Source organism: Dasypus novemcinctus, chromosome 17 (assembly GCF_030445035.2).
Source record: "Dasypus novemcinctus isolate mDasNov1 chromosome 17, mDasNov1.1.hap2, whole genome shotgun sequence".
Classification (NCBI taxonomy): Eukaryota; Metazoa; Chordata; class Mammalia; order Cingulata; family Dasypodidae; genus Dasypus; species Dasypus novemcinctus.
In genome coordinates this window covers 89,899,980-89,926,550 of record NC_080689.1, presented here as the reverse complement: position 1 = coordinate 89,926,550, position 26,571 = coordinate 89,899,980, and the positions used below count along the sequence as shown (strand labels likewise).

Sequence of the window (26,571 nt, the reverse complement as noted above, 5' to 3'; positions counted from 1 at the left end):
TTGGCTTCCCTTCACAGTAGAAGAAGTTAAAACTCTTCGTAAAGCCGTCAAAGAAGACGGCATTGATAGCCCATATGTTCAACAACTGATAGAAGAGTTGGGGGTTCAGCTTGTTCTTCCTTATGATTGGATTTCTCTAGCCCGCTCCATCCTTCAGCCAGGCCAGTTCCTTGAATGGCGCGCTCACTATCAAGTAGCTGTTGATCAACAAGTAGTGGAAAATGTTCGAGTGGGTGTCCAAGATCCAGCTGATGCCTACACAGGGGTTAACAACTATGCTGACCCTCGTTTCTATGTGAACATAGACCCAGGGTTTTGGCACCGAGTGAAAGTTCTCGTTCAGCGGTCATTCTCTTTAATTTCCACCAAACAATCCACCAAGTTCACGCAAATGCTTCAAGACTTGCAAGAAACCTTTCCGGCATTTGTCGCCTGCGTTATCGAAGCATGCCAACGTAAAATTACTAACGAAGATGCTCAGTTTGCGTTAGCAAAAGAACTCATTCTCAATGGGTGCCTCGCACCCTTCCGAGCTGTCATCCTTCCTATCCGCGACAAGCAGATGCACGAATGGGTCCTAGCTTGTCGAGACATTGACCCACAGACTAAAGCACTTACTGCTGCCTTCGCTTCCGCCATGGCTGTCTCATCTGCCTCCACTTCTGCCTGCTTCCGATGCGGTCAGCCCGGTCATTTTGTTCGTGAGTGCCCTCAACCGGCAGCTTCCCGCCCTGCCGTAGCACTGCACAGACCAAGAGGCCCCCCCACACCATGCCCGCGCTGTGGCAAGGGGTATCACTGGGCCCGCGATTGCCGCTCATCGCAACGTATCTCCCAGCCTTTAAACTTCCAGTGGGGCAGGCCTCAGCCCCTCCCCCAAGAGGCCCTCCAGAGAGCTCCAAAACCTTAATGTGGACAATGCCTATCAAACGTCACCAAAAACCTTCCTTAGAGCTTAAAATAGACGGACAATGGCTTGAAGGGCTCTTAGACTCTGGTGCTGAAATCTCTTGTATTCCCTTTAAAATCGCCGCCTTCAATCATTGGCCCCTCAAAACCGGCCCTCAAGTCATCGGCGCCATGGGAGCCGCTACCTCCTGGAAAACATCCCAGCCTCTGCATTGGAGCGACCGAGAAGGCCACGAAGGCCAAATTCATCCACTCGTCCTTTCTTCAGTCCAAACCATCCTGTGGGGAAGAGATGTACTCAGCCAGCTAAAAGCTCGAATCACCACAGAAGCCTTCTTAGCTGCGCCTCCCCCCCCCCCTTATAGGGGCCACTGCTCCTGTTTCAAGACCTGACCCTATCCCTCTGGAATGGGACACAGAGGAGCCCATCTGGGTCGAGCAGTGGCCCTTGCCAACTCACAAACTACAAGCTCTCTCTGCCCTCGTTGAAGAGCAACTACAGGCGGGGCATATTGAGCCGTCTACCAGTCCCTATAACTCGCCAGTTTTTGTCATCAACAAAAAGAATACAAGCAAGTTTTGCCTCCTCCACGACCTTCGAGAAATTAACAAGCATATTAAGCCAATGGGATCACCTCAGCCTGGCTGCCCGCATCCCACTGCAGTCCCTCAGCATTTTTATGCAGCCACCATTGACAACAAAGATTGCTTTTTCTCCATTCCTCTTCACCCGCGAGACTGTCCACGATTTGCGTTTACAGTCCCGTGTACCAACAATCAAGGAGCAGCACTCCGATTCCAATGGCGAGTACTACCACAAGGCATGCGGAACAGTCCAACTATATGTCAGCTCTATGTCAATCATGCCATTGAGCCGCTACACTCTAAGTTCCATCCAGAGCACACATACATCATCCACTATATGGATGACCTTCTTTTAGCAGCAAGTTCTAACACACTTCTCAATGATCTACTCTCTGCAGTTACGACGAACCTCTCAAGTCTTGGATTAATAGTGCAACCTGACAAAGTCAACCCCCAGCCACCTTTCCAGTTCTTAGGCTTTCATTTTCATCAATATATTCGGCCCACCAGCCCGCAAATCCATGTTTCTGATCACATGACGCTGACTGAGCTCCAACGGCTTTGCGGACAAATCAATTGGCTTCGATCAGCACTCCCCATCACAACAGTGCAAATGCAACCCCTTTTCGAGCTCCTGCAGACTAAGTGCAGTCCATCCGCTGCAGTCGTTCGCCCCATCACCATCACCCCAGCTGCCAAAGAAGCCATCCAACAAGTAAATGCTGCACTCCAGCAATGCCGCCTAGAGCGATTCTCTCCCGATCTCCCAATCCTTGCCTTAGTTTTGCCAACACCAGTCACTCCAACGGGTCTCCTATGGCAAGATGGCCCTCTTCTTTTTCTGCACACGTCAAAAAGTAAACTCCCAAAAATCTGCCCTTTCACAAGGGCTTGGATCACATTAGCCACAGACTTAGTACTTCTCTCCATACAGACGTACAGCGTCCTGCCACATACCATTGTTTGGCCTTTTGATGCAAAAGAAGTTACCTCTCTCATCATGAATAATGCCCAAATGCAAAGCCTAATAGAATTCTTTCGTGGCTCCTTTGACAATCACTATCCGCATCATCCACTACTACAAGGGGTATCTCAATTAGCATTTTCCAACCCGTTCCATCTGCTGCCCGCAAGAAAGCCAATTCCTTTTGCCATCACTGCTTTCACCGATGCTTCAGAAAAGGCATTCGCTGCTGTCATATATACGCCAAGAGAACCTGAGCCACGACAGTTAGTGTTTGCTAATGACTTTTCTGTCCAAACAGGTGAACTTTTAGCTGTCGCCGCAGTCCTCAATCTCTACCCAGACCAGCCTCTTAACATCTTCACAGACAGCTTATACACTTTACAAGTGTGTCGCAGCCTCCCGCTTGCTACTTTCCTACCCAGTGACTTAACTATTGACCAAGCACTCGCTTTTGTACAGCGACTGCTTGAAGAAAGGCAACAACCCTGGTTCATTGCTCATATCAGAAGTCACTCTGGCCTGCCAGGACCGCTAGCTCAAGGAAATGCCCTCGCCGACGCTTTAGCATCCGGCCGCCATGTATGCCCAGTTGCCATTCAAGAAAACCTCACTGACAAAGCAAGACTGGGAGACTTTGTCAACCAAGCTAAGCTCCTACACTCTCAGTTCCACTTCTCAGCGCGATCCATTCAAAAGCTCTTCCCAGACCTCCCCATTGAAACATGTAAACATCTTGTGCGTTCCTGCCAAACATGTGCACCTTTGCTGCCTCTTGGACCCTTGCAGCCTCGCGGAGCTAATCCCCGCGGCCTACGGCCTAACTCCCGCTGGCAACTTGACGTCACACACGTTAGCGCCTTTGTACGCCTTAAGTATCTTCATGTTGCAGTTGATACTTTCTCGCACCTGTGCTACGCCATGCCCCTCACAGGAGAGAGTGCTAAACATTGCATCAAAGCACTCCGACAAGCCATTCTATTCATGGGAATTCCCTGGGATCTCAAAACCGACAATGGACCAGCCTATCGCAGTGCCACCTTTGCCAGCTTTGTACAAATGTACCGCATCACACACCATTTCGGCATCCCCTATAACCCACAGGGGCAAGGAATTGTTGAGCGCACTCACCAACAGCTCAAGCTACTCATTCAAAAAGAAAAAGTTTCCTCTCCCCATAAAGCCCCTGCCGACGTCATCACTGCCTGCCTTATTCATCACAATCTCCTGACCTTCGATGACAAAGGACTCTCCCCAACTCATAAACATTGGGGACCCATGTGGCAACCCTCGCAAGTCCCTCTCGTTCACTGGAAAGACCCTGCCACAAATCTTTGGCAGGACCCGGCTCCCTTGCTAGCACAGGGGAGACGTTTTGCTTGTATCTTCCCAGACTCAGAGCCACAACCACTCTGGGTCCCTGGATGCTATATTAGGCCTGCCACTGACCCTAAAGTTCCCCCTAATGATAAGCACCCTATACCCTCCATGAGAGACAACATTGACAGCGGAGGCCCAGATGTCGCCCCATTCGCTCAAATTCAGCACCAGCCAGCCTCTCCCTAAAGTGCCTATACCTAAGCAAGTGCTCTTTGCTGATTGCCCCCCCCGTGAGGGCTCTCTTTTTCTTCTTTTGTCATTACAGATTTCCCGAAGACCTCAACTCTGCACACTCTACAAGAAGCGCTCCTAACGCCCCAACAACCCGTCGCTGACAAGCGTCTGACCTCCGCCAAATGTGCCTTATAGCTCATCAAGAAACCTCCCGGCGCAGATGCTCCTCGCACTCCCCTCGCACCCACTCCTACTCTACTTCTTCCTTGTTATTTTCACCTTTCTAACAATCTTTTCAGCTGTCTGTCTCGCAGCCACAGCCCCGACAGATTGGAACCTTCGTCAACGCCTTCTCCTCGCTGTCGCCTGGCTGCTTCTGATTGGCATCTTCACCTCCCTTGTTGTCCTCCTCCCATGACTACTATGCGCCCCCAAGTACATTCATCTGAGCCTGCTACTCCAACACCGTCGCCCATGGGGACCACACCAGCTCTCTCTCGCCGCGAACGACATCGACAACGCTTCTTTGCCCGCCGCCTAAGCCGTCTTTCTCTTGAAGATGATGACCCCATCGAACGCCAAGTTCTCCAACTCCTCTGACAAGCCCGCTCTGTTCATACCCCTGCCTCCTGCTCCCCCACCCTCCCCCACCTCATTCATCTCCTCATTCTCATGTTGTCTCTAGCCTCTTCTGCCCAAAGCTCCTGCTGGTTATGTCTTTCCCCCAGCCTCCCCCTTTATAATCCACTTGCTATTCCCTGCACCCTGGCCTTCTTCGCCCTCTCAGCCACTGCCAATCAGAATCACCGACCTTTCAACTGGACTCTCACTCAATTTGACAAACTCATCTCCTTCAACGTAACTGCAGGTGCCCCCTCCTTTACCCTGCCCTTTTGTCAGCTCGCCGGCTTCCAGCCCAAGTATCAAAAAGCAAACCGGCGCTCCTTTGTCAACTGCGAAAAACGTGGCCTCACTCGCGAAGAGACTATAGTCTCATCCGCCACTGGTTTCTATATCTGCCCAGCTTCCGCCATTGGCTGCCAAGACCCAACAAATTTCTTCTGCCCCTTCTGGGGCTGTGAAACTATAGCCTACGGCTGGCGAAATCCTCCTAATCGAGACTCCCATCTCTCTCTCTTAAGCACCACCCCCCTGCGAACCAACCTGGCCGCCAGCATCACGTTTTCGATCAAAAATCCCAATGATAACCAGTGGTTGACTGGCCGCACGTGGGGAGCTTGCCTATATGCACACGGCTACCACCACGGCAGCCTCTTCACCATACAAAAGCGCCATGCAACCACTGCAACACGTCCCTCTGCTATAGGCCCAAATCGAGTTCTCAACCTTCCTAAGGCACTGCCTCCTCCTCCTTCTCCACCTCCGCTCCGCTCCACCTCGCCCACTCCCTCACCTGGTATCCCCCTTACCACTGCCTCCCTCAGCTCCCATGCTCCTAAGCCTCACCTGCCCCCTACTCAGTACTCCAGTCCCCTCTTCAAACTAATCAATGCCTCATACACCTCCCTAAACACATCTTACCCCAACCTCACTCGGAACTGTTGGCTCTGCCTCTCCCCCTCCCTTCCTCTCTATGAACCTGTCACCACCAACCTCTCCTTCAGCAAATCCTCCAAACATAATCCCGCCGAATGCAATTGGAATGCCTCTTCTGTCCCCCTAAACTTTTAGTCTGTTTCCTCCACAGGACACTGTGTTCACTCTCGTTGGGGCCCTCACCCCTCCCTTAGTGTTTGCTCTAATTACTCCTCTCCCGACACTACTACCAGATTCTTAATTCCTCATAACACCTCTCAATGGCTTTGTACCTCCACTGGACTAACCCCCTGCCTCAACATCGCCACCCTCGATGCTAATAATGAAACTTGTGTGCTTATCTTTCTCGCCCCTCGAGTCCTCTACCACTCTGACACTGACTTTTTCCGCCGTTTGCTGCGCAAACAAACCTCTCTCCACCTACAAAAAAGAGAAGCAATCACTGCAGCCCTAACTGTTGCTTCCCTTCTGGGTCTCGCAGGGGCAGGCACCGGCGTCGCTGCCCTCGCCACACAGTCTTCTGCCCTCTCCTCTCTCAGACAGGCCGTAGATGAAGACATAACCTATCTTCGCGAAGCTGTCAAATATCTAAAAGACTCTCTTAACTCTCTCTCCGAAGTAGTCCTGCAAAACCGTCGTGGCCTCGACCTCCTCCTTCTCAAAGAAGGAGGTCTTTGCACCGCTCTTGGAGAAGAATGCTGCATATACGCAAACTCCACCGGCCTAGTCGAAGACAATCTGAAAAAAGTCGAAGAGGGACTAGAAAAGCGCCGCAAAGAATGAGAAAACGCAAACTATTCTTCTAATCTTTTTCATGCCATCCTCCCCTACCTCCTTCCATTTCTAGGCCCGCTCATTGTCGTCATTTTAATTCTCACTGTGGGCCCCTGGGGCATCAAGAGAGTGCTCAGCATTGCCAAAGATCAAGCCAAGGCTGTATCCCATGCAGTATTCAGCTCTTTCGTGCAAATCCATTACCAACGTCTTGCTACCTCTAATTCCACTCCTCAATCTCAACCACGTCCTCACCCCCTTTCCCACCGTACTTCCCGCCTGTGAAGCTGTTTGCTGTGAAGCTCTCTGACTTTAGCCGCCGGCACGGGTTTGTTTCCCTCGGCGTAAAGGGCTTGGGTGCACCCTCCGCCCCCCTTTATTGCTATACGTCTGAGAGTCCTTCGCAGTTAAGCCAGCCACAGCGCTATCCACCCCAAAAAAAGCGTGCGCAACATCATGTTAGATATTTTGTCTAGCACCGGCATGCACCGACCCTAAGGGCTATGCATACATTCTGGCCAAATGATATGTCATTTGCCCATCGCCAGTCAATTCTACCCCTTTTCTCTCTCACCCTCCACAGCCCATCCCTCTACTCTCTCACACCCCTTTTTTTTTATAAAACAAAAGGAGCAATTGTTGCTGCCTCCCTTCACCCCTCCGCCTAGCCTTTGTTATCTCCCTTTTCCAGCCGTTGCTATCCTTCCCGCCAGTCCCGTCCACTTAGCTAACTCATAATCTGCCCCCTTTCTTAGTCACCGCCTACTTCATAGCTGCCTGCACAGTTCCGCCTATCCACTACCGCCCCGTAGTTAACCCGCCCCAATTCCTACCCCTCCCTTGACCCGACCTTATATAATCAAGTGTATTTCCGCAATAAAGTGGACTAGCTCACTCTCACAGGCTGTCTCCGTGGTTTTTACCACGCGTCCCCCACGCCTGGAGAACCTAGGCCTACGCGCTGGCCTAGGGGCTCACCGCCGAGCCGTGGAAGCCCGCCCAGTCCTCGTGGGTTGCTAACTTAGAATAGCAGCCCACAGCAAATAAAGAAAAAAATATTTTGAACAGTGTATTAGAGGAGCTGGATCTAATAGACATATACAGATCATTACACCCAAATACAGATCAGTATATTAGAGGAGCTGGATCTATTAGACATATACAGATCATTACACCCAAATACAGCAGGATATACATTTTTCTCAAGTGCACATGGATCATTCTCCAAGATAGACCATATGCTAGGTCACAAAGAAAGGCTCAATGAATTCAGAAAGAACAAAACCATACAAAATAATATCTCTGACGACAGTGGAGTGGAGCTGCAAATCTGAAAGGGTCAGAGTCCCAGATTTCACACTGAGATATGGAAATTAAACAGCACACTCTTAAAAAAAAAAAAGTGGGCCAAAAAGGAAATCTCAAAATAAATTAAAAACTACCTTGAAACTAATGAAAATGATAACACAACATACAAAAACTTATGGGACGCAGCTAAAGAAGTACTGAGAGGGAAATTTATAACCAAAAATTCATACATCAAAAAAGAAGAGCAAAAATTGAAGAGCTAACTGCACATTTGGAGGAATTAGTGAAAAAACAACAAAGTAACCCCACAGGAAGAAGAAAGAAAGAAAGAAAGAACAAAGATAAGAGCAGAATTAAATGAAATAGAAAATACGAAAGCACTTGAAAAGATGAACAAAACCAAGAGCTAGTTCTTTGAGAACATCAATAAAATTGACAAGCCCTTAGCTAGACTAACAAAGAAAAATAGAGAGAAGATGCAAATAGACAAAATAAGAAATGAGAAAGGAGATATCACCACTGACCCCACAGAAATAAAGACTATCATAAGAGGATACTTTGAAAAACTATGTCCCAACAAAAATGACAATTCAGAGGAAATGGACAAATTCCTAGAAACACATAAGCAGCCTATATTGATGAAAGAAGAAATTGATGATCTCAACAAACCAATCACAAGGAAAGAGATAGAATCAATCATTAAAAACCTCCCAATTAAGAAGAGTCCAGAGCCAGATGGCTTTACAGGTGAATTCTACAAAACATTCCAGAAAGAACTAACACCAATCTTGCTGAAACTCTTTAAAAAAGAGCTAAAATTGGAGAACTAATTGCTCACTTGGAGGAATTAGTAAAAAAACAACAAACTAACCAAAAGGAAAAAGAAAGAAATAAATATCAGAGCAGATTCAAATGAAAGAGAAAAGACTTGAAACAATAAACAAAACCAAGAGCTGGTTCTTTGAGAAGATCAATAAAGACTATCATAAGAGGATACCTTGAAAATCTATATTCCAACAAGGACACTTTAGAGTAAACAGACAAATTCCTAGAAACACATAAGCAGCCTACATTGACAAAAGAGGAAATTGAAAATCTCAACAAACCAATCAAAAGTAAAGATATAGAATCAGTCATTAAAAACCTCCCAACTAAGAGTCCTGGGGCAGATGGCTTCACAGGTGAATTATACCAAATGTTCCAGAAAGAACTAACACCAATCTTGTTTAAACTCTTCCCAAAAATCAAAACAGAAGGAACATTGCCTAACTCACTGTATGATGTCAACATTACTCTAGTACCAAAGCCAAAGACACCACAAGAAAGGAAAATTACAGACCAATTTCTCTAATGAACCTAGGCACAAAAATCCTCAACAAAATACTTGCTAACCATATTCAACAACACATTAAATGAATTATATACCATGACCAAGTGGGATTCATTCCGGGTATGCAAGCATGTATCAACATAAGAAAATCAATCAATGTAATACACCATATAAACACACTGAAGGAAAAAAATCACATGATTATATCTATAGATGCAGAAAAAGCATTTGACAAAATACAGCACCATTTCTTGATAAGAACACTGCAAAATATTGGAATACAGGAAATTTTCTGAACATGATAAAGAGTATATATGAAAAACCCACAGCCAACATCATTTACAATGGTGAAATCCGAAAATCTTTCCCTCTATGATCAGGAACATGACAAGGATGCTCACTATCACCTCTTCTATTTAACATTGTCTTAGAAGTACTTGCTTGAGCACTGAGGCAAGAACCAGATAAAATAGCATTCAAATCGGAAAGGAAGAAGTCAAAATTTCATCATCTGCAAATGACATGATCCTATACATAGAAAATCCTGAGAGGTCTACAACAAAGCTTCTAGAACTCATAAATGAATTTAGTAAAGTTGCAGGTTATAAGATCAATGTGCAAAAATCAGTAGCATTTCTGTACACCAATAATGAGCAAGCTCAGGAGGAAATCAAGAAACAAATACCATTTACAATAGTAAATAAAAAATCAAATACCTAGGAATAAATTTAACTAAAGATGTGAAAAACTTATCCACAGAGAACTACACAACACTTTTCAAGGAAATCAAAGAGACCTAAATAAATGGAAGAATATTCCCTGTTCATGGATAGGAAGACTAAATATTAGTAAGATGCCTACCCTACCAAAACTGATCTACACATTCAATGCAATCCCAATAAAAATCAACACAGCATTCATTAATGAACTAGAGAAACTAGCTACGAAATTTATTTGGAAAGGAAAGAGGCCCCAAATAGTCAAAGACATATTGAAAAAGAAAAATGAAATTGGAGGAATCACACTACTGACTTCAAAACATACTACAAAGCTACAGTAGTGAAAACAGCATGGTATTGGCACAAGAAGAGACACACAGACAAATGGAACCAAATTGAGAGTTCTGATATAGATCCTCATATATATAGACATATAATATTCAATAAAGCCACCAAACCCTCTTAACTGGGAGAGAATGGCCTCTTCAACAAATGGTGCCTGGAGAACTGGCTATATGTAAAAGAATGAAAGAGGATTACCATCTCACACCTTGTACAAAAATCAATTCAAGATGGATCAAAGACTTATAAATATAAGAGCCAAGACCATAAAGACTTTGGAAAGCGGTGTAGGGAAGCATCTACAAGACCTTGTAATAGGAAATGGCTTCATGATCTTCACACCAAAAGCATGAGCAGCAAAAGAACACATAGATAAATGGGACTTCCTCAAAATTCAAGCCTTCTGCACCTCAAAGGAGTTTGTCAAGAAAATGAAAAGTGAACCTACACAATGGGAGAAAATATTTGGTAACCATATATTTGATAGGAGACTTATAACCTGCATATATAAAGAACTCCTGTATCTTGAAAATAAAAAGACAACCCATTTAAAAAATGGGAAAAAGATGTAAACAGACACTTCTCCAAAGAAGAAATGCAAATGGTTAAAAAGCACATGAAAGAAATGCTCCAAATCTCTAGCTATCAGGGAAATGCAAATCAAAACTACAATGAGATACCATCTTACTCTCATAAGATTGGCAGCTATGAAAAAAAACAGAAGACTACAAGTGCTGGAAAGGATGTGGAGGAATGGGAACACTCATCCACTGCTGGTCGAAATGCAGAAGGATTCAGCCATTCTAGAGGTCAGTTTGGCAGTTTCTCAAAAAACTAGCTATACATTTGCCATATGACCCAGCAATTCCACTGCTGGGTATATACCCAGTAGAACTGAAAACAAGGACACAAACCGATATACGCACACCAATGTTCATAGCAGCATTGTTCACTATTGCCAAAAGTTGGAATCAATCCCAATGCCCATCAATAGATAAATGGATAAATAAAATGTGGTATATCCATACAATGGAATGCTACTCAGCTTTAAGAACGAATACACTACAAACACATGTGATAACATGGATGAATCTTGAGAACCTTATGTTGAGTGAAGCAACCCAGGCATTGAAAGACAAATACTACATGACCTCAATGATATGAAATAAGTAAACCAAGCTGCCTCAGAGAGCTAGAGACTGGATAATAGGCTTAAAGAAATTGAGGGGTAGAGGAAGGATGCAAGCTGACACCTACATTGGTGAAATCTATGATAAGATAGAGGTAAGTATTTGTACAAGGAAGGGATAAAATGGGGGCATAGTGTTACCTTTGCTTGGGGTTTTGTGGGTTTGAGGGGGGCTAGGGATGGGAGGATGGGTAATATTGCCCAAAAAATTGGGGGGAAGTTTGGGGAACATACAACATAGGAGATTGTCAGGTATTTGGTTGAGAGTTTAATGCTGAGAAATCTCTTTCAAAAATACAATAAGCTTACTTGTTTAAGATGCTTAAAGGGGATAATGATGCAGGACAGGCTCCTAGGGAGTGTGTGAGTACTCATTTTGCCATAGTGGGTTATATCATTGGATAGAGACCCATATAATGAGAGTGACGGTATACCCACATCCTGGGGAGGACTGATGTTCTCAAATAGAGGGAATTGTATCTCTCAAGAGAAATGGTGACTCCCAATGCATTAGGGCAGTTGAGCATGTCAAGCCCTCAACACTGTTGCAAGTATCTTTGAGCATAGCCCTTCAAGCAATGAAGATTGACTGTCACTGTGGGCCCTAAGGGGAGGGAGAAAGAGGTATTGAATAGATGGAACCAGTGTAACTGTGTGGGCAATAGAAGTGTTCCACAAGTTTACACAAGGATGGGTATAAGACATGTTAAATTACACCAAAAATATGTAGGGGCTGATAGACTAAAATGTAAATCATAATGTAAAACATAAGATAACTAAAAATTTAGAAAATTGCATAGTCTAAAATATAAACCACAATATAAACCCAGATATTACCTTGTTTGTAAGCTATTGTCTCAATATCTGTCCATCAGTTTCAGTAAATATAGTATGAGTATGTAAAAAGATTATTGCTGTGGAAGGGATGAGGTTTTTATGTTGGATATGTGGGAGTACTGTATATTGTATGTATGAATTACTGTGATCTAAAAAACTTTTGTGAAGATAAGCTTAATATTTAGGGAAAAAAAAGAAAAAGAAAGGACATAGACACTGAGGAAAAGATGGAAGTAGTTGCCTTGCCAATTTGCATACAGGGCAACACTTATTGCAGTGATGGAAGGCAAAACATCAAAAAACTTTTGCATTTTTAAATTTTTTGATACCCCAATTTATTTTTACCTTAATTAATATGTATTCTATATCTAACCTTTAAACTCATCACTATATTCCATTTTACTATTAATGGAACCTGGCAATATATTGGGTTTCACTTTTCAAGAAGTTTTGGATCACAGAGAGGTTCAACAATGTGAGGGGAGGAATACTGGTGTGGGATGTTATTGACAGGGGACACATGGTTGGCAGGGAGTTCTCCAGGGCATATATCCAGGGTAGATAAAAATGGATATTTTCATAGTGGTTATAATTAAAAACAACAACTGAGGGAGTGCTGAGTTCCTAGCCAGGGGAGCTCTATCACAGTCCCTAAAGTGAAAGCAACAATCCCCCAAGTGCAATGGCAAAGACCAAAACAAAAGGAAGGCCCAACAATGAGCCCTTGATACTAATGACTATGCTTGTGAACCTGTCCACCTGAAATAAGAACAAGGCCTAGAGCTGCAGGGTGCCTAAGAGTTACCTCCTGAGAGCCTCTGTGTTGCTCAAATGTAGCCAGTCTTGAAGCCAAACTCAGCATGTAAATGTGTTGCCATCCCCCCAGCATGGAACATGACTCCCAGGGATGAGCCCCCCTGGCACTGAGGGATTACTATGAAGTACCAGCTGATGATGTAACTAGAAAATGACCTTGAATAAAAGGGTTAACTCAGACCAGCAGAATATCTCAGTCTACTTATAATACCAGGAGTTAAAAATGCTTTTTGACCTGAGTAAAAGGGGGAAATGGAAAGGACAAATGAGTTTATATGGCTGAGTCTCCAAAAAGAACTGGGAGGTTATCAGAGATGTTGTCCTTATGCACACCTGAGCAGAGTCCCAGAGACAGATAAAGTAGATAAAACCCCAGGTATTGGTTCTTCTGAGGGCCCACATGTTCTATGGTCATGGCAGATGGAGTTCAGTCCCATGTCATTTGGCCCTACTTTGGAGATTGTGTTTCTATGTGATGGAGCTGGACTCAGATGTGATCTTTGTCCACAAGTCTCTCCTGTTGCTTTTACTGGAACTGTAGTTGTTGCTGGGGTTTAATGTATACCCAGGGGACCTGAATCTCTGGACTGACCATGTGATAGCCAGACCGTGAGCCTCAACAGACTTGCAACTCCTACACTCTGGTTTACTGGACTTACCCCACTCAGCTAACATGGAGGTGAAGAAGATCAACCACCACACCAGGGAGCCAAGAGTACCTACAACTGAAAGCAGGAGAATTGCATCCAGTATCATGTGGAATCTAAGACCCCTCTTGACATAGATGTGGAGGGGACACAACCATTCTAAGATCCACAGGATGGAGGAATAGCATATGGATTAGAGTGGACTTACTGATATTCTATTCATGAACTCTTGTGATTAGTAATCGAAGAAAATGTGGCATTGGTGTGGAGAAAGTGGCCATGGTGGCTGCTTGTGGTAGGGAGTGGGAGGAAGAGATGTGATGTGGGGGCATTTTTGGGACTTGGAGTTGTCCTGGGTGGTGCTGCAGGGACAGTTACTAGAAATTGTATGTCCTACTATGGCCCACTGGGTGGACTGTGGGAATGTTTGGGCTATGATGTGGACCATTGACCATGAGGTGCAGCGGTGCTCAGAGATGTGTTCACCAAGTGCAATGAATGTCTCATGATGATGGAGGAGGTTGTTTTTATGGGGGGAGGAGTGGGGTGAGGAGGGTGGGAGGTGTATGGGGACCCCATATTTTTTGAATGTAACATTAAAAAAATAAAAGAGACCAAAAGAAAAAAGAAAAAACCCCATGAGCAAACAAAAGTTGAGGCAAATCTTTGGACTGAGAAACACCTCTTTCAATTACCAGAAAGCACCTTAGATAACTTACTAAGAGTTGGATGTTTGTTTGAATTGACAATTTCAATAAGCCAGGTCATATGATTGTCCCATACAAATTCAGAAATGGTCAGCTCAGGAGAGTAGGGACTGCTGGACAAAATGCACAAGTAACAACAGAAATGCTAGGTGATGTCTCCTGTAGAGGGCAGAATGTTTTTCAAAACCACCATCATTTCCAAACAACATCACTGAATTATGGTATAATCAAATCTAGGCAGGAACCCATGGAAACACCAGGTGAAGTAGCAGCTCTTTTCCACCTAGAACATATTTCCCCATTCAAATATTATAAGTGACAATTAGTTGCTAAGGCCAGCCTGAAAAACTTGTGTAATAATGGAATCTTATTGTAACATGGAAACACTAGAATGTTAAAGAAAAATGCATCCAGAAAGTTCCAACTTGGAAAATCATGGAATTCATCTGTAGGAAATCCCCAGGGGAAACAAGGGGGAGATTAGGGATATACAAAAACACATGGAAAGAAGATACTTTGGCCTAGAGCCAGAAGCCACTTTAGTACCTAACAGTGAACTATGAATATCAATTAAATGTGCCTTAGTGATGATCTCAAAATGAAGCAAGACTTCAAGTTTCATCCTGCCATATTCATAAAATAATGCTACAAATGTTTTGGTATGTAAAATGAATTCTTACTTCCTCTATGGGTCAAAAAACAGATCCTTTTATATGACTAGAGGGATACATTTATAAATATCTAGCTCAGGATTTATAAGAACTCTCAAAACTGCAATTAAAACAAAGAAGAAAAGTAAGTTTCATACTGAATAAAAAGATAAATTTTTAAGGCATTTCATTCTCTAATATGAAATTTCTTTCTAGGATGGTTATGAGAATTCAGAGTTCTATTAACAGTAAATGGAAGTGCCTCCCTAATACCTAATATTTCACTTGCGACAGAAAGTTTTTTAAAATTGAAGTGTTCACTTTAAGATTATACAGTTGTCTTGTTTACTGAGTTGTTTACCAGAAAATTTAAACTATATAACCAGGTTAGCTTCAAATTCAAGCATTAATTTGCATTCATATTGGTAATCTAAAATGAAACAAAAGGCCTGTGACTAAAATGTCTAGGTTTTTCATGACTTACAGTATACCTACAAGTTAATATACTCACATCTAGAATATTCATCCATAAGAATATAGCAATGAAAATAATTGCCAAGGAGACAGCAATGTTGACAGGCTTCCATGGAAATCCATAAAAACCAGGTCCAGACAGAAAATTGTGTGGTAGGATGTCAACTAGCTGAAATAGCAATACTTGACATAATGAGAACCTCAAAAATTGTACAATGAAAGAGGCACAAAGAAACATTCATTGGAATTTTAATCAGCCTCTAAGAGATAACCGGGTTTCTCAAAAACCTCCAGTGGATTCTACTGCTTCAAGAAAGATGGGAAATTGGTTGCTTCATGTTTTCTGTTTGGCTGGTTTTCTTGTTGGAAATTGTGAATTTGGCAGCATGAAGTAGAACACTCTTTCCATGCATTTTATAATGTATTAACAATGTATTATAATGTATTAAATGTATTAACAGATTGTTAATCTGTTATATCCATAAATGGAATAAAACTCAGCAATAAAAGTAACAAACAATCAATACACAGAACTTCATGGATAGATTTAAAAATGATTGTGCATATAAGAGCCCAGACAAACAAAACAAAACAGTATCTACTCCACATTCCATTTATATAAAATTCTACAAAATGAATTTTAATCTATAATGGCAGATTGTAGATTGAAGGTTGTCCAGGACCTGGTAGGGAAGATGTGTGGATGGACTATTAAGGGTCTGAAGTAAAAAATTGGGGGATGTGTGGTATGGTTACTATCTTGGTTATAGAAATGTTTTTATGGATTTAGAAACATGTAAAACCAAACAAATCACACAGGTGCATTTTAATATACATCACTTGTACATCAATAAAGTAATAGGAAAACAATTATAAAAATTTTAAGAGTTTTTCATTTCTTAACACAAATATTCAAAGACTTTCAAAAAATTAAATTAGACTTATTAACCTATGAATCCATAAAAAGAAATCAAGAACGTACATTAGTCAAAAAGTCTGGTTTTTCATTGATAAATTAATAAACTGCTTGAAGTAAATCTGTTGGAAAAGCTCTAAAAATATACCTTATTTGTTTAAAAAAATAGGCAAAAGCAACCACAAGCAATTAAAATTCTGTGCAGGAAAGTGGCTGTGGCTCAATCAGTTGGGCTCCCATCTACCATGTGGGAGGTCCTGGATTTGTTTCCTGGGGCCTCCTTGTGAAGGCAGGCTGGCCTGTGCCTGCAGAGAGCTGATGGCCCGCGCCTGTGGAGAGCCGATGGCCTGTGCCTGTGGAGAGCTGATGGCCTGTGCCCATGGAGAGCTGATGGCCCATGCCCACAGAGAGATGACGGCCTGTGTGACAGCCCACACCCGTGGAGAGCCGATGGCCTGAGCCCATGGAGAGCTGATGGCCTGCGCCAGTGGAGAAATGATGGCCTGTGCGACAGCCCACACCCATGGAGAGCTGATGGCCTGCACCATGGCCCGCACCTGCAGAGAGCTGGCACAGCAAGATGACACAACAAACAGAGACAAGCAGGCACAGAAGAATGCACAGCAAATGGACACAGAGAGCAGACAGCAAGCAAGCAGCAAGAAGGGATAAAAAAATAAATCTTTAAAAATAATTCTGGGAGAAGCGGACTTGGCCCAGTGGTTAGGGCATCCGTCTACCACATGGGAGGTCCGTGGTTCAAATCCCGGGCCTCCTTGACCCATGTGGAGCTGGCCCATACACAGTGCTGATGCGCACAAGGAGTGCCGTGCCATGCAGGGGTGTCCCTGTGTAGGGGACCCCCACGCACAAGGAGTGTGCCCTGTAAGGAGAGCTGCCTAGCATGAAAGAAAGTGCAGCCTGCCTGAGAATGGTGCCGCCCACATGGAGAGCTGACACAGGATGACGCAGCAAAAAGAAACACAGATTCCCATGCCGCTGACAACAACAGAAGCAGACAAAGAAGACGCAGCAAATAGACACAGAGAACAGACAACCGGGGTGGGGGTGGGAGAAGGGAAGAGAAATAAATAAATAAATCTTTAAAAAAAAATTCTGTACAACAGAGAAATGAGAAAATTCTTAGTGGTGAGGAGATGCATATATAAATACATTGCTTCATTGTGTTATGATATACCAATTATATCAATAAATGTATAAATATAACTGATATACCTGATAAATGTGTTGATATAAGTAAGTAGGATGATTACTATTATCATTGTTATTCCAGTGAAAATTAAATGCAGACTGTTGTTAGGTCAACATTTTTTTTAAAGTTGGTGTTTTCTTTCAGAATTCAGCTTCTTTCTGAACACAAGACACATAATGTCTGAATTGTTAAGTAGATAGAATATCTGAAAAACAGTGCATTATTGTATAGTAGATTATTGTACATTATAAAGTTTGAAGTTAGGTGAATCAAAGCTATTTAAAAACCCAATTCCAAATAACCACAGGAAAGAATTTGCCTTCCTGTTTCACTGTAATATAAGCCTGCACTTACAAGGCACTTGTAAGCCAATAAACAGCAACTATGAACATAGGTAAAATAAATAGGAAATTTCTGGAATGTATAGGTACCACAACAAAAGGCAAACATATTGATTTCTCAAAAAGTGAATTGTATAAGAATCTTAGGAGAAAACACATCTACGGTGTAATTCACACTCATCCACACACCAAGTTGTTTCATGCAAATTAAAACCTCTGCTAAAGGTGAATAGAAACTGTGAAAGCACATCATAGTGTTTGTAACTAGCAGTGCCAATAGATGGATATGAGAGTGATTAAAGGGGAAAGTTTAAGAACATGTATTTTTCTAGAGGGAAAGCTTACAAATGTAACATGGGACTATACTTTCACTATCACATAGTGAAAACTCATGTGAAATATGAATATGGGTAATACTGCATATATGACTTTTTACAAAATATACAAATAAACTAGAGAGACAGAAACAATAACAGCTGTGTACAGCAGGGGAAGCACAGAAAGATTGAAAGATAAGTTTTTTGGTCTGCTTTTTGTTTTTATTATTATTGGAATAATGAAAATGCTCTAATAATGATTGAAGAATTGAAGTGATGAATGCACAACTGCATGATTACCAAATACCACTGATTGTACACTTTGGGTGTATGTATCAATAAACTTGATTTGTGTTAAAAAAAATAACTCACCTCTCATGAGAGAGGAAAAAAACAAACCTCTGAAGTCTATTCACTTTCATCTGGGGTCCTCTCAGCTGGGGCGTGTAAAGTGTGGATCTTTATAAATATGTGCTGTCTGATTTGTCACTGTCACAAGTGTTCCTGTGACATCTCACAGCTCTCTGGGCACCAGAATCAGTCTCTCTGAAAGGGGCCTCTGAAGTTGTGCTTCTGGGAGTGCCTCAGCCTCCAAGAAATAAGAAAATACTGCATGGTGAAAGCAAAAACACAAAGAGGAATCATTTTGAAAGCTAAGGAAGGTAAATTTGATTTACTTAAGTGTGTGGTAACATGAGAGGGGCCACGGGAAAATTTTAATGAAAGAATCTGGAAAGAGGGGAAAAATCAGAGCAATATGAAGAAAGAAGAGATATACATTTTTGTTTCATCTTTGTCGACAAGACAATGGGTCATCGTCAACTTCACATTTATGAACAGGGTGGCATCACAATTCTTAAGATCTCGCACATAATCTCATAGAAGTCGAGGCCAACAGTGATGGTTATTATCTTTGTGGCCAGCCACCATGGGATGCTTGGATTTACCTCTGCAGACCATCCTTGCCAAGGAATTATTCATCTCAAGTGAAAAATCAAGTAGAACGTTGTTTCAAAAGGACAAATTCTGCACAAATGAGTCTCAAGATACCTGTAAATAAGTGTATTTGCCCTTTAAGGAACACCCTAGAGGCAGGACAATGGACAAGTACCTTCCCTTACAGAGCCTGTGACCTTTTCCAGGAGGGAAGCTGGGTAATCAAGTTCCCTGCAGTACAGCAACAAAATCAAATGCCTCCTGGCAACACACACACACACACACACACCAAGGGAGGTTTTGCACAAGATGAAGATGCCTTCTGGATGGTCCTGAAGGCCATGCTTCCCCAAGCGGTTAGGATGGCTGTCAGGATCTGTGCAGGTGGACATAGTTGTCAGCAAGGGTGGAGGTGGGAAGCGCACGAGATGCTCAAGGATGAGGGAGAGAGCATCTGCTCTATGAAAAGGGCAGCCTACGAGCAAGGAAATCTCTATCTTCATTGATTTGGTTGGCTCTGCAGAAACAGTTCTTTGAGTGGGGTGGCTTGGGCCATTCTGCCCAGCTGCACTGCTGTCCCTGACCAGTGGGACTTTCCAGATCCCTTCCTTGGAGTCTGGGGCATGAGGATCCAAAGGGCCCTGCTTCTCCCTAGGGGGTTTCTCCTGTGTCCCTACTTGCTTGACAGTTTTGTTTTGGTTGGGGAGGGTGGAGGATGCTGGCTTTTAGTAAGAGTGAAGACTTGCAGAACTGGGACTGGGTATCTCTATGTTTGGGCAATCCTGTGGACTTTCTGCTTTGGGTAAGTCAACAGTCTGTCCATAATGCTTTTGACAGAGGGAAGGACAGTAACTCATCTGCCTCCTGGTCAGGACTCACCTGAGCAGGCTGCTGCTGTGCTTCGCGAGCTCCCATCAAGCCAACTGCACACGGAGCCCCGAGGTGCGTCTGTCTCTAGGAGAGTTGGTTTCCAAACTAGATGTTCTAGAAGCCAATAAGTAAACCAGAAAAGAGAGTTCACAAGGCCCCCGGAACTTTAAACAGAGCCACAGTCACAGCACTCATTAGACACCCCTGCCCCACAGCCGCCAAGCTTTCAGAGCCTTGAACAACCCACTCGTGGAAACATGAAGCACACGCAGGGCCAACTCTAAGCTGGCAGAGCCTGATGCCCAACTGGCACAGAGCCCACGGCAGCAAGCCCGGCTCCTGACTCCTACCAGGCTAGGCTTCCTTGCTTCCTGGTGCCAACAAGTCATCTTCCCTTCGTGTGGAAACTGCAGGTTTTGGACCCAGCACTCAGCCTGATAGCAGTGGGCATGATGCCGGTCATTTCAAACCCTTGACAGCCCATGGCAAAGAAGAAGGCGTGGGGAAGCGGTGTTCACTCACACTCGTGTTTGTCTGACCCAGCACTGACCAGGACTGGAGGAGGAGCAGCCAGAGGAGCAGCCCCCAGGGGCCCACGGCACCCAGGAAAGAAGGGAAGGGGTGAGGAAGGGGGAGGGGAGGGAGGGGAGTGGGGAAGACTGGCATTTGGGAAGGGGCGACGAGGTGGCTGCGAGGGGCTGGGGAGGTTTTGGATGAGACATACAGAGCAGAGGTGGAGGGCGCCCAGGGCAGGTGAGCAGGTCAGCAGGCCGGCGGGGCAGCAGCAGGTGCATGGGAGCTGAAGGGGCAGGCGCACGGGGTCCAGCGCCTCGCAGCCCGCTCCCACTTGGGGCTGCCTTGGCGACCCGCGTCTTATAAGGTCCCCCTCGCCCAATCAGCAGCTCCCCTCCAGGTTCATCACAGAGCCCCCCGCGTGCCCCCGGGTTCTTCGAGCGCCCCTACCCCACCCCTCCCTACCGTCCTGCTGGCAGTTACCCTCTGGAACCCTAATGGCCCTTCTGGTTTCTTGTCCCTGTCCCCAGCCCTCTAGAGCTCATGAAAATTCTCATATGCAGAATATTTAAAGAAAGATCTCAACAGTCCAATAGAAAGATAGATAAAATAATTGGGGAAATCACAAGTGCTCAAGTTCGTAAGAAGCCATTCAACCTTCTGAGTGATGGTGGAATCACGAATTAAAGCCATCTTGACATACCTCCACACTCCCAACTGGCTAAAATTGACAATACCAAGTGTTGGGAAAGATGGGACCAATGGGGAGCTCCCTGCACTCCGGGTAAGAGTATAAATGTGTGCGACCACATTAAAACAGCTTGCCACCATGTAGACTTGAACTCAGGAAGCTCAGTACTCAGGTATATTGCCTCCCTCAGAAATGGGTGCTTATGAGCCTGGAAGACATGGGTCAGGATGTTTATTGCAGACTTGTTGGCAGTGATCAAAAACAGAAAAGGCAAATGTCCATCAACAGAAGACTTGATACACAAAGTGTGGTGTATTTTACAGCAGGATAATATATGAGAGAAAATAAAATAAAGCAACTGGCCAGAACTCAGAACTAAAGTTAAGTTCCAAAATAAGCAAAATTACTTAACACAGTGCTGTATATTTCAATTAATTTAAAAGTCAAAATAGTGACTATTGGTATGAAGAGGTGAGGGTGGGAGTTATTCATGGGAAGTCCCTGTTTCTTGACATGAGATTTGCTCACTTGTCTTTGCCTCCTGATAATTAATTAAACTGGACATTTGTTTTATGTGATTTTCATAAAAGAGGAAAAAGATTGGGCAGTGCTACAATAAACCATTTATCTTTAATAAGAAAGATAAAACATGAGAGCTTATGTTTAAGAAAATTATAGTATATGCTTATTGAAAATGGTTTGATGTGTGGTTTGGAAGGACTCATTAATTGTGAAAAAGGAACTTTCTAAGTTTCCTTTGATATGGTGTACAGTGTTGAATTGAGTGTTCCATTAGGGTTTTCCTCTTCTTTATTCTTCTTTCTAAGTACTAGTTGGCCAAGAGTTATTTTCTTTCTTTGAGCATAGCCAGTTGAGACTCATAGATTTCTATGAAAATGAAAAGATAAAGCATACAGGAGGGAGCTGATGTGGTTCAAGCAGTTGAGTACCTGCCTCCCATTTGTTCCCTGTGCCTCCTAAAAAAGATGAACAATGAACAGACATTGAGCAAAAATAAATGAGCGGGGAGTGAATGTGGCTCAAGCAGTTGAGTGCCCCCCCTTTCACATGGGAGGTCCCAGATTCAGTTCCTGGTGCCTCCTAAAATAAAAACAGGCAACGAGCAGACAACAAGCAAAAAAAAAAGAGCAAACCATAAGGGAGCTATCTGGGGTGTGGGGCTGGGGAAAGCATATGGGAAATTGAAATTCTTAGAAAACCCCAAAACAGTATCACTATAAAAATTAAGTCCAACCACTGCTCCAACAATTCTCATGATCAAGTCTCCCATACGTTACAACAAACAAACCCAAAACATTGATTTCTAATTGTATCTTTACATTTGGAATTGATAAATTTCTAGAGTACTTACGCAGAAGTTGTTTTGGAAAGGGACTGATATGAGAATCTGATAATAACTATGAACTATTTACAGAAAAATTCAGGTATATAAAGGCATCCATTCTATAAAATTTCAGCACAGTTTCTGAAGGTTCTAAAACTCTGTTTTAGAGGGGCTGTCAAAGGTCTTACATTATGTGTGTATTGAATAATCTTCCCTTTCCAATGAAGATCTCTATTACTGAAAGGTAACCCTGCCTCCAGTCTGTCTATCCCTTATATTATTTAAGATTAAAATAAAAAGTAAAGCACATTCTTGATGTGATTTTATTTATACACAATCAACTGTGTCCACAGAGATATTTGGCTATGCAGTATTTTAAGGATGCTGGGCCATCCTCAACTGACCCTAAGGGAATCTGGGGGAATAATAATTGTTTCATGTGTTTCCTATACATCATCAATAAAATTAGCATGGCAGATTGTAACATAGAAAAATGAAGAATGTCAACTAAAGTCCTTTGTAAATTTTTATGTGCTGTACTTTGAGGTGCTACTGCATACCTGGTAAGAATGGAACAAATTATTTAATTTGGCACATGTTCTCTCCTAAGATGATTTGAAACAAAGGTCCAAATGTATACTCAGTGGATTTCTTCTTTACATAATTCCCTGGCCAGGGCACCCATTGCTAATATAAAGGTTAATTACTCATTTAGAAGGGACAAAAGAGAGCAGTATGTTACCTGTCAGGTAAAGTAAACCCCTGTACCTTGCTGAGTTGAAAGTGTCAGACTTTGCCTTCTACACTATTTGTTGTGGGTGTTTGATCCCTGAAAGGCTTCCTCCCACCAGCCACAGTTTGCTGACCTCTGGCTGACTTGTCCCCTTCTGGTTTTTAATATGCTAAGAATATGTTTCTGAAAGGAGCAAAAGCATAAATGTGGTGAAGAAAAGTCTCCACTTCTCATAACAACTAAAAGTATCATTTTAGTCTTGGAAGATAAAGACTGAAATAAGACAGTTTCAAAGTTCATGGGAAATGTAAGGTGTTAAGGAAAAGAGAATTAATTTGCTTGTCCTCCCATTTAAGATCAGGAATAGAAGTATGTAAAATGAAGAGAAAAATTAATGCTTTAGTTAATTTCTATAGTCTATTTTTGATTTTGTGTAAAAGAAGGTCTTTTTCTTTTTTTGAAATTTAATATATTTAATTAGAAATAAATTGGAGATTTACAGAAAAATGACTTTAAAATACAGTGTTCCCATACACTGTACTTGCCTATTGTTAACACATTATGTTAGTATAGTACCTTTTTCACAACTGATGAAAGAATATTATAATCGTATTATTAACTATAGTCCATAGTTTACATTAGGATGTATTTTTTCCCAATATACCATCCTATTATTAACACCTTGCATTAGTGTAATATATTTGTTATAATTCATGAAAGAACATTTTTGTAATTGTACTATAATCCATCACTTATAATAGGGTTCACAATATTATCTAGCCCAATCCTTATCTTTTAATTTTTATTCTAGGATCATATATATGACCTAAAATTTCCCCTTTTAACTACATCCATTTATATAATTCAATGTTGTTAGTTATACTCACAATGTTGTGCTACTATGGCTACCATCAATTTTCAAAGCTTTACAATGAACCCAACAGAAATTTGGTACAAATTAAGCATTAACTCTCCCATTCCCTACTCCCAACCCAGCCCCTGGTAACTTACACTCTAGATTCTAACTCTTTGGGTTTAATTATTCTAATTAGTTCTTATCAGTGAGATCATAGAAAATTTGTCCTTTTGTGTCTGACTTATTTCACACAACATAATGTCTTCAAGTTCATCCACGTCATATGAATGAGAAAATCATTCCTCTTTAATGCTGAATAATATTCCACTGTATATTTACAGCACATTTTATTTATGCACTCATCAGTTGATGAGCACACGGGTTGCTCCCATCTTGTGGCTATTGTGGATAATGTTGCTATGAACATCAGTGTTCAAATACCTGTTTAAGTCCTCGCTCTGAATTATTTTGGGTATATAACTTGTAGTAGGTTTGCCAGGTTATATGGCAATTCTATACTTAACTTCCTGAGGAAGAGCCAAACTGCCTTCTACACTGGCTGCAGCATTTTACAATCCCACCAACAGTGAGTGAGTTTTCTTCTTTTTCCACATCCTCTTTCACACTTGCAGTTTTCTGATTTTTTAATAGTGCCCATTCTATAATAGTAAGTGTGAAATATCTCATTGTGATTTTGATTTGCATTTCCCTAATCTTTTCATATGCTTTTTAGCCATATTTATATCCTCTTTGTAGAAGTGTCTATTCAAGTCTTTGGCCTATTCTTAAATTGGATTGTTTGTCTCTTTGTTGTTGAATTCAGGAGTTCTTTATGTATTCTGGATGGTAAATTCTAATCAGATATATGGTTTCTAAATATTTTCTCTACCCTGATATTTACCTTTTTCTTTGTTTCAGTGTTGATGGAATCCTCCTGTCTCTGTTGTCCTCCAGAGAGCTAATCCAGTGGTATTTGGCCTTTTGTTTGTTGACTCTGAGGGGGAGACTTCCAGGAGAAGACTTACATTGCCATGTTGATATCAACTCTTAAATAAGTTTTTAAATTACAAAAACTTTGACTTGTTGTCAGTCTAACTAAAGGTTTGTTAGTATTATTGACATTGCCAGTGAACCAATTTTTGGTTATCTTAATTCTATTTGTTGTTATTGTTGTTCTCTATTTTATTTATCTCTCTGTTTTACTTGCTTTTCTTCCTTCTGCTTACTTTGAGTTTATTCTGCTTTTTATTTAGTTCTTTCAGGTGTGAGGTTAGGGCTTTGATTTGAAATCTTCCTTATTTTATTAAAATCTATTTATTTAATTATAGATCACAAAAGAAATGTTGCATTAAAAATAATAAGAGGTCCCCTTTTACTACCCCCATACCCACACTTCTCCCACATCAACAACCTCTTTCATCATTGTGGGACATTCATTGCATTTGGGGAACATATTTTGGAGCACTGCTGCACCACATGGATTATAGTTTACACTGTAGTTTACACTCTCCCCCAGTACATTCAGTGGGTTATGGCAGGAAATATAAAGTCCCGCATCTGTGCCTGAAATTTCATTTAGGGCAACTGCAAGTTGCAAGAAGCTAGTACATGGGCAGTTCAGAGATTCAAGTCTCCTGAGTATACACCAACACCAGCATCAGCCATAGGTTCAGTAAAAGTGACAGAAGAGGCATGTGTAGAAAGATCACATCTGAGTCCAACTCCATCACACTCAGGAGCACAACTTACAGAGTAGGGCCCACTGACAAGGCACTGATCTCCAGAGCCATCTGCCATGACCATAGGGCCTGTGTGTCTCCATAGCCCTCAGGAGCACCAATACCTGGGGTTATATCTACTTTGTTTGTTCCTAGGATGCTGCTGACTCATGCATGTGACCCCTCTGATGACCTCCCAACACTTTCTGAAGTCTCTTAGCCATATAAACTCATTTGTGTTTGCCATTTCCCACTTTTATTCAAGGTCTTTTTCTAGTTGCATCACCAGCTGGTGATTGGTAGTAATCCCTTGGTGCCTGGGAGGCTTATCCCTGGTAGTCATGTCCCATGCTGGCAGGAAGGTGATGCATTTACAAGGTGAGTTTGATTTAGAGAGTAGCCACATTTGAAAAACTTGGAGGTTCTCAGGAGGTTACTCTTAGGGACTCTGCAGCTCTAGACCTAGTTGAAATTTCATGCACACAGGCTAATAAACATAGTCATCAGTATCAAGGGTTCATCATTGGACTATCCTTCTTCACTGGTCTTTGCCCTTGCACTTGGGAGATTGTTGCTGTTCCATTGGGGAATGTGACAGAGCTCATCTGTCTAAGAACTCAGCACTCCTTCAGTTGTTGTTTGTAAGTGTAACTACTATAAAACACCCAACTAATATCCAAACATTTTTACACACCCTATATACATGCCCTGGAGAGCTCCCTCCCAATCATGTGTCCCCATCAATAACACCCCACACCAG

The 26,571-nt window shown here is 42.6% G+C and overlaps 1 long non-coding RNA gene across 1 annotated transcript in view; it reads right to left on the bottom strand.

Moving 5' to 3' along the window:
* The window catches only part of LOC131274085 (uncharacterized), a 37,522-nt gene extending 16,764 nt beyond the window's left edge, over nucleotides 1–20,758 (bottom strand). The window contains exons 1-2 of the long non-coding RNA XR_011646048.1: nucleotides 20,680–20,758; nucleotides 19,965–20,069 (exon numbers count right to left, since the gene is read on the bottom strand). This is a non-coding gene — a long non-coding RNA (uncharacterized lncRNA). The remainder of the gene's footprint in view (nucleotides 1–19,964; nucleotides 20,070–20,679) is intronic.
* Nucleotides 20,759–26,571: the final 5,813 nt, after the last annotated feature.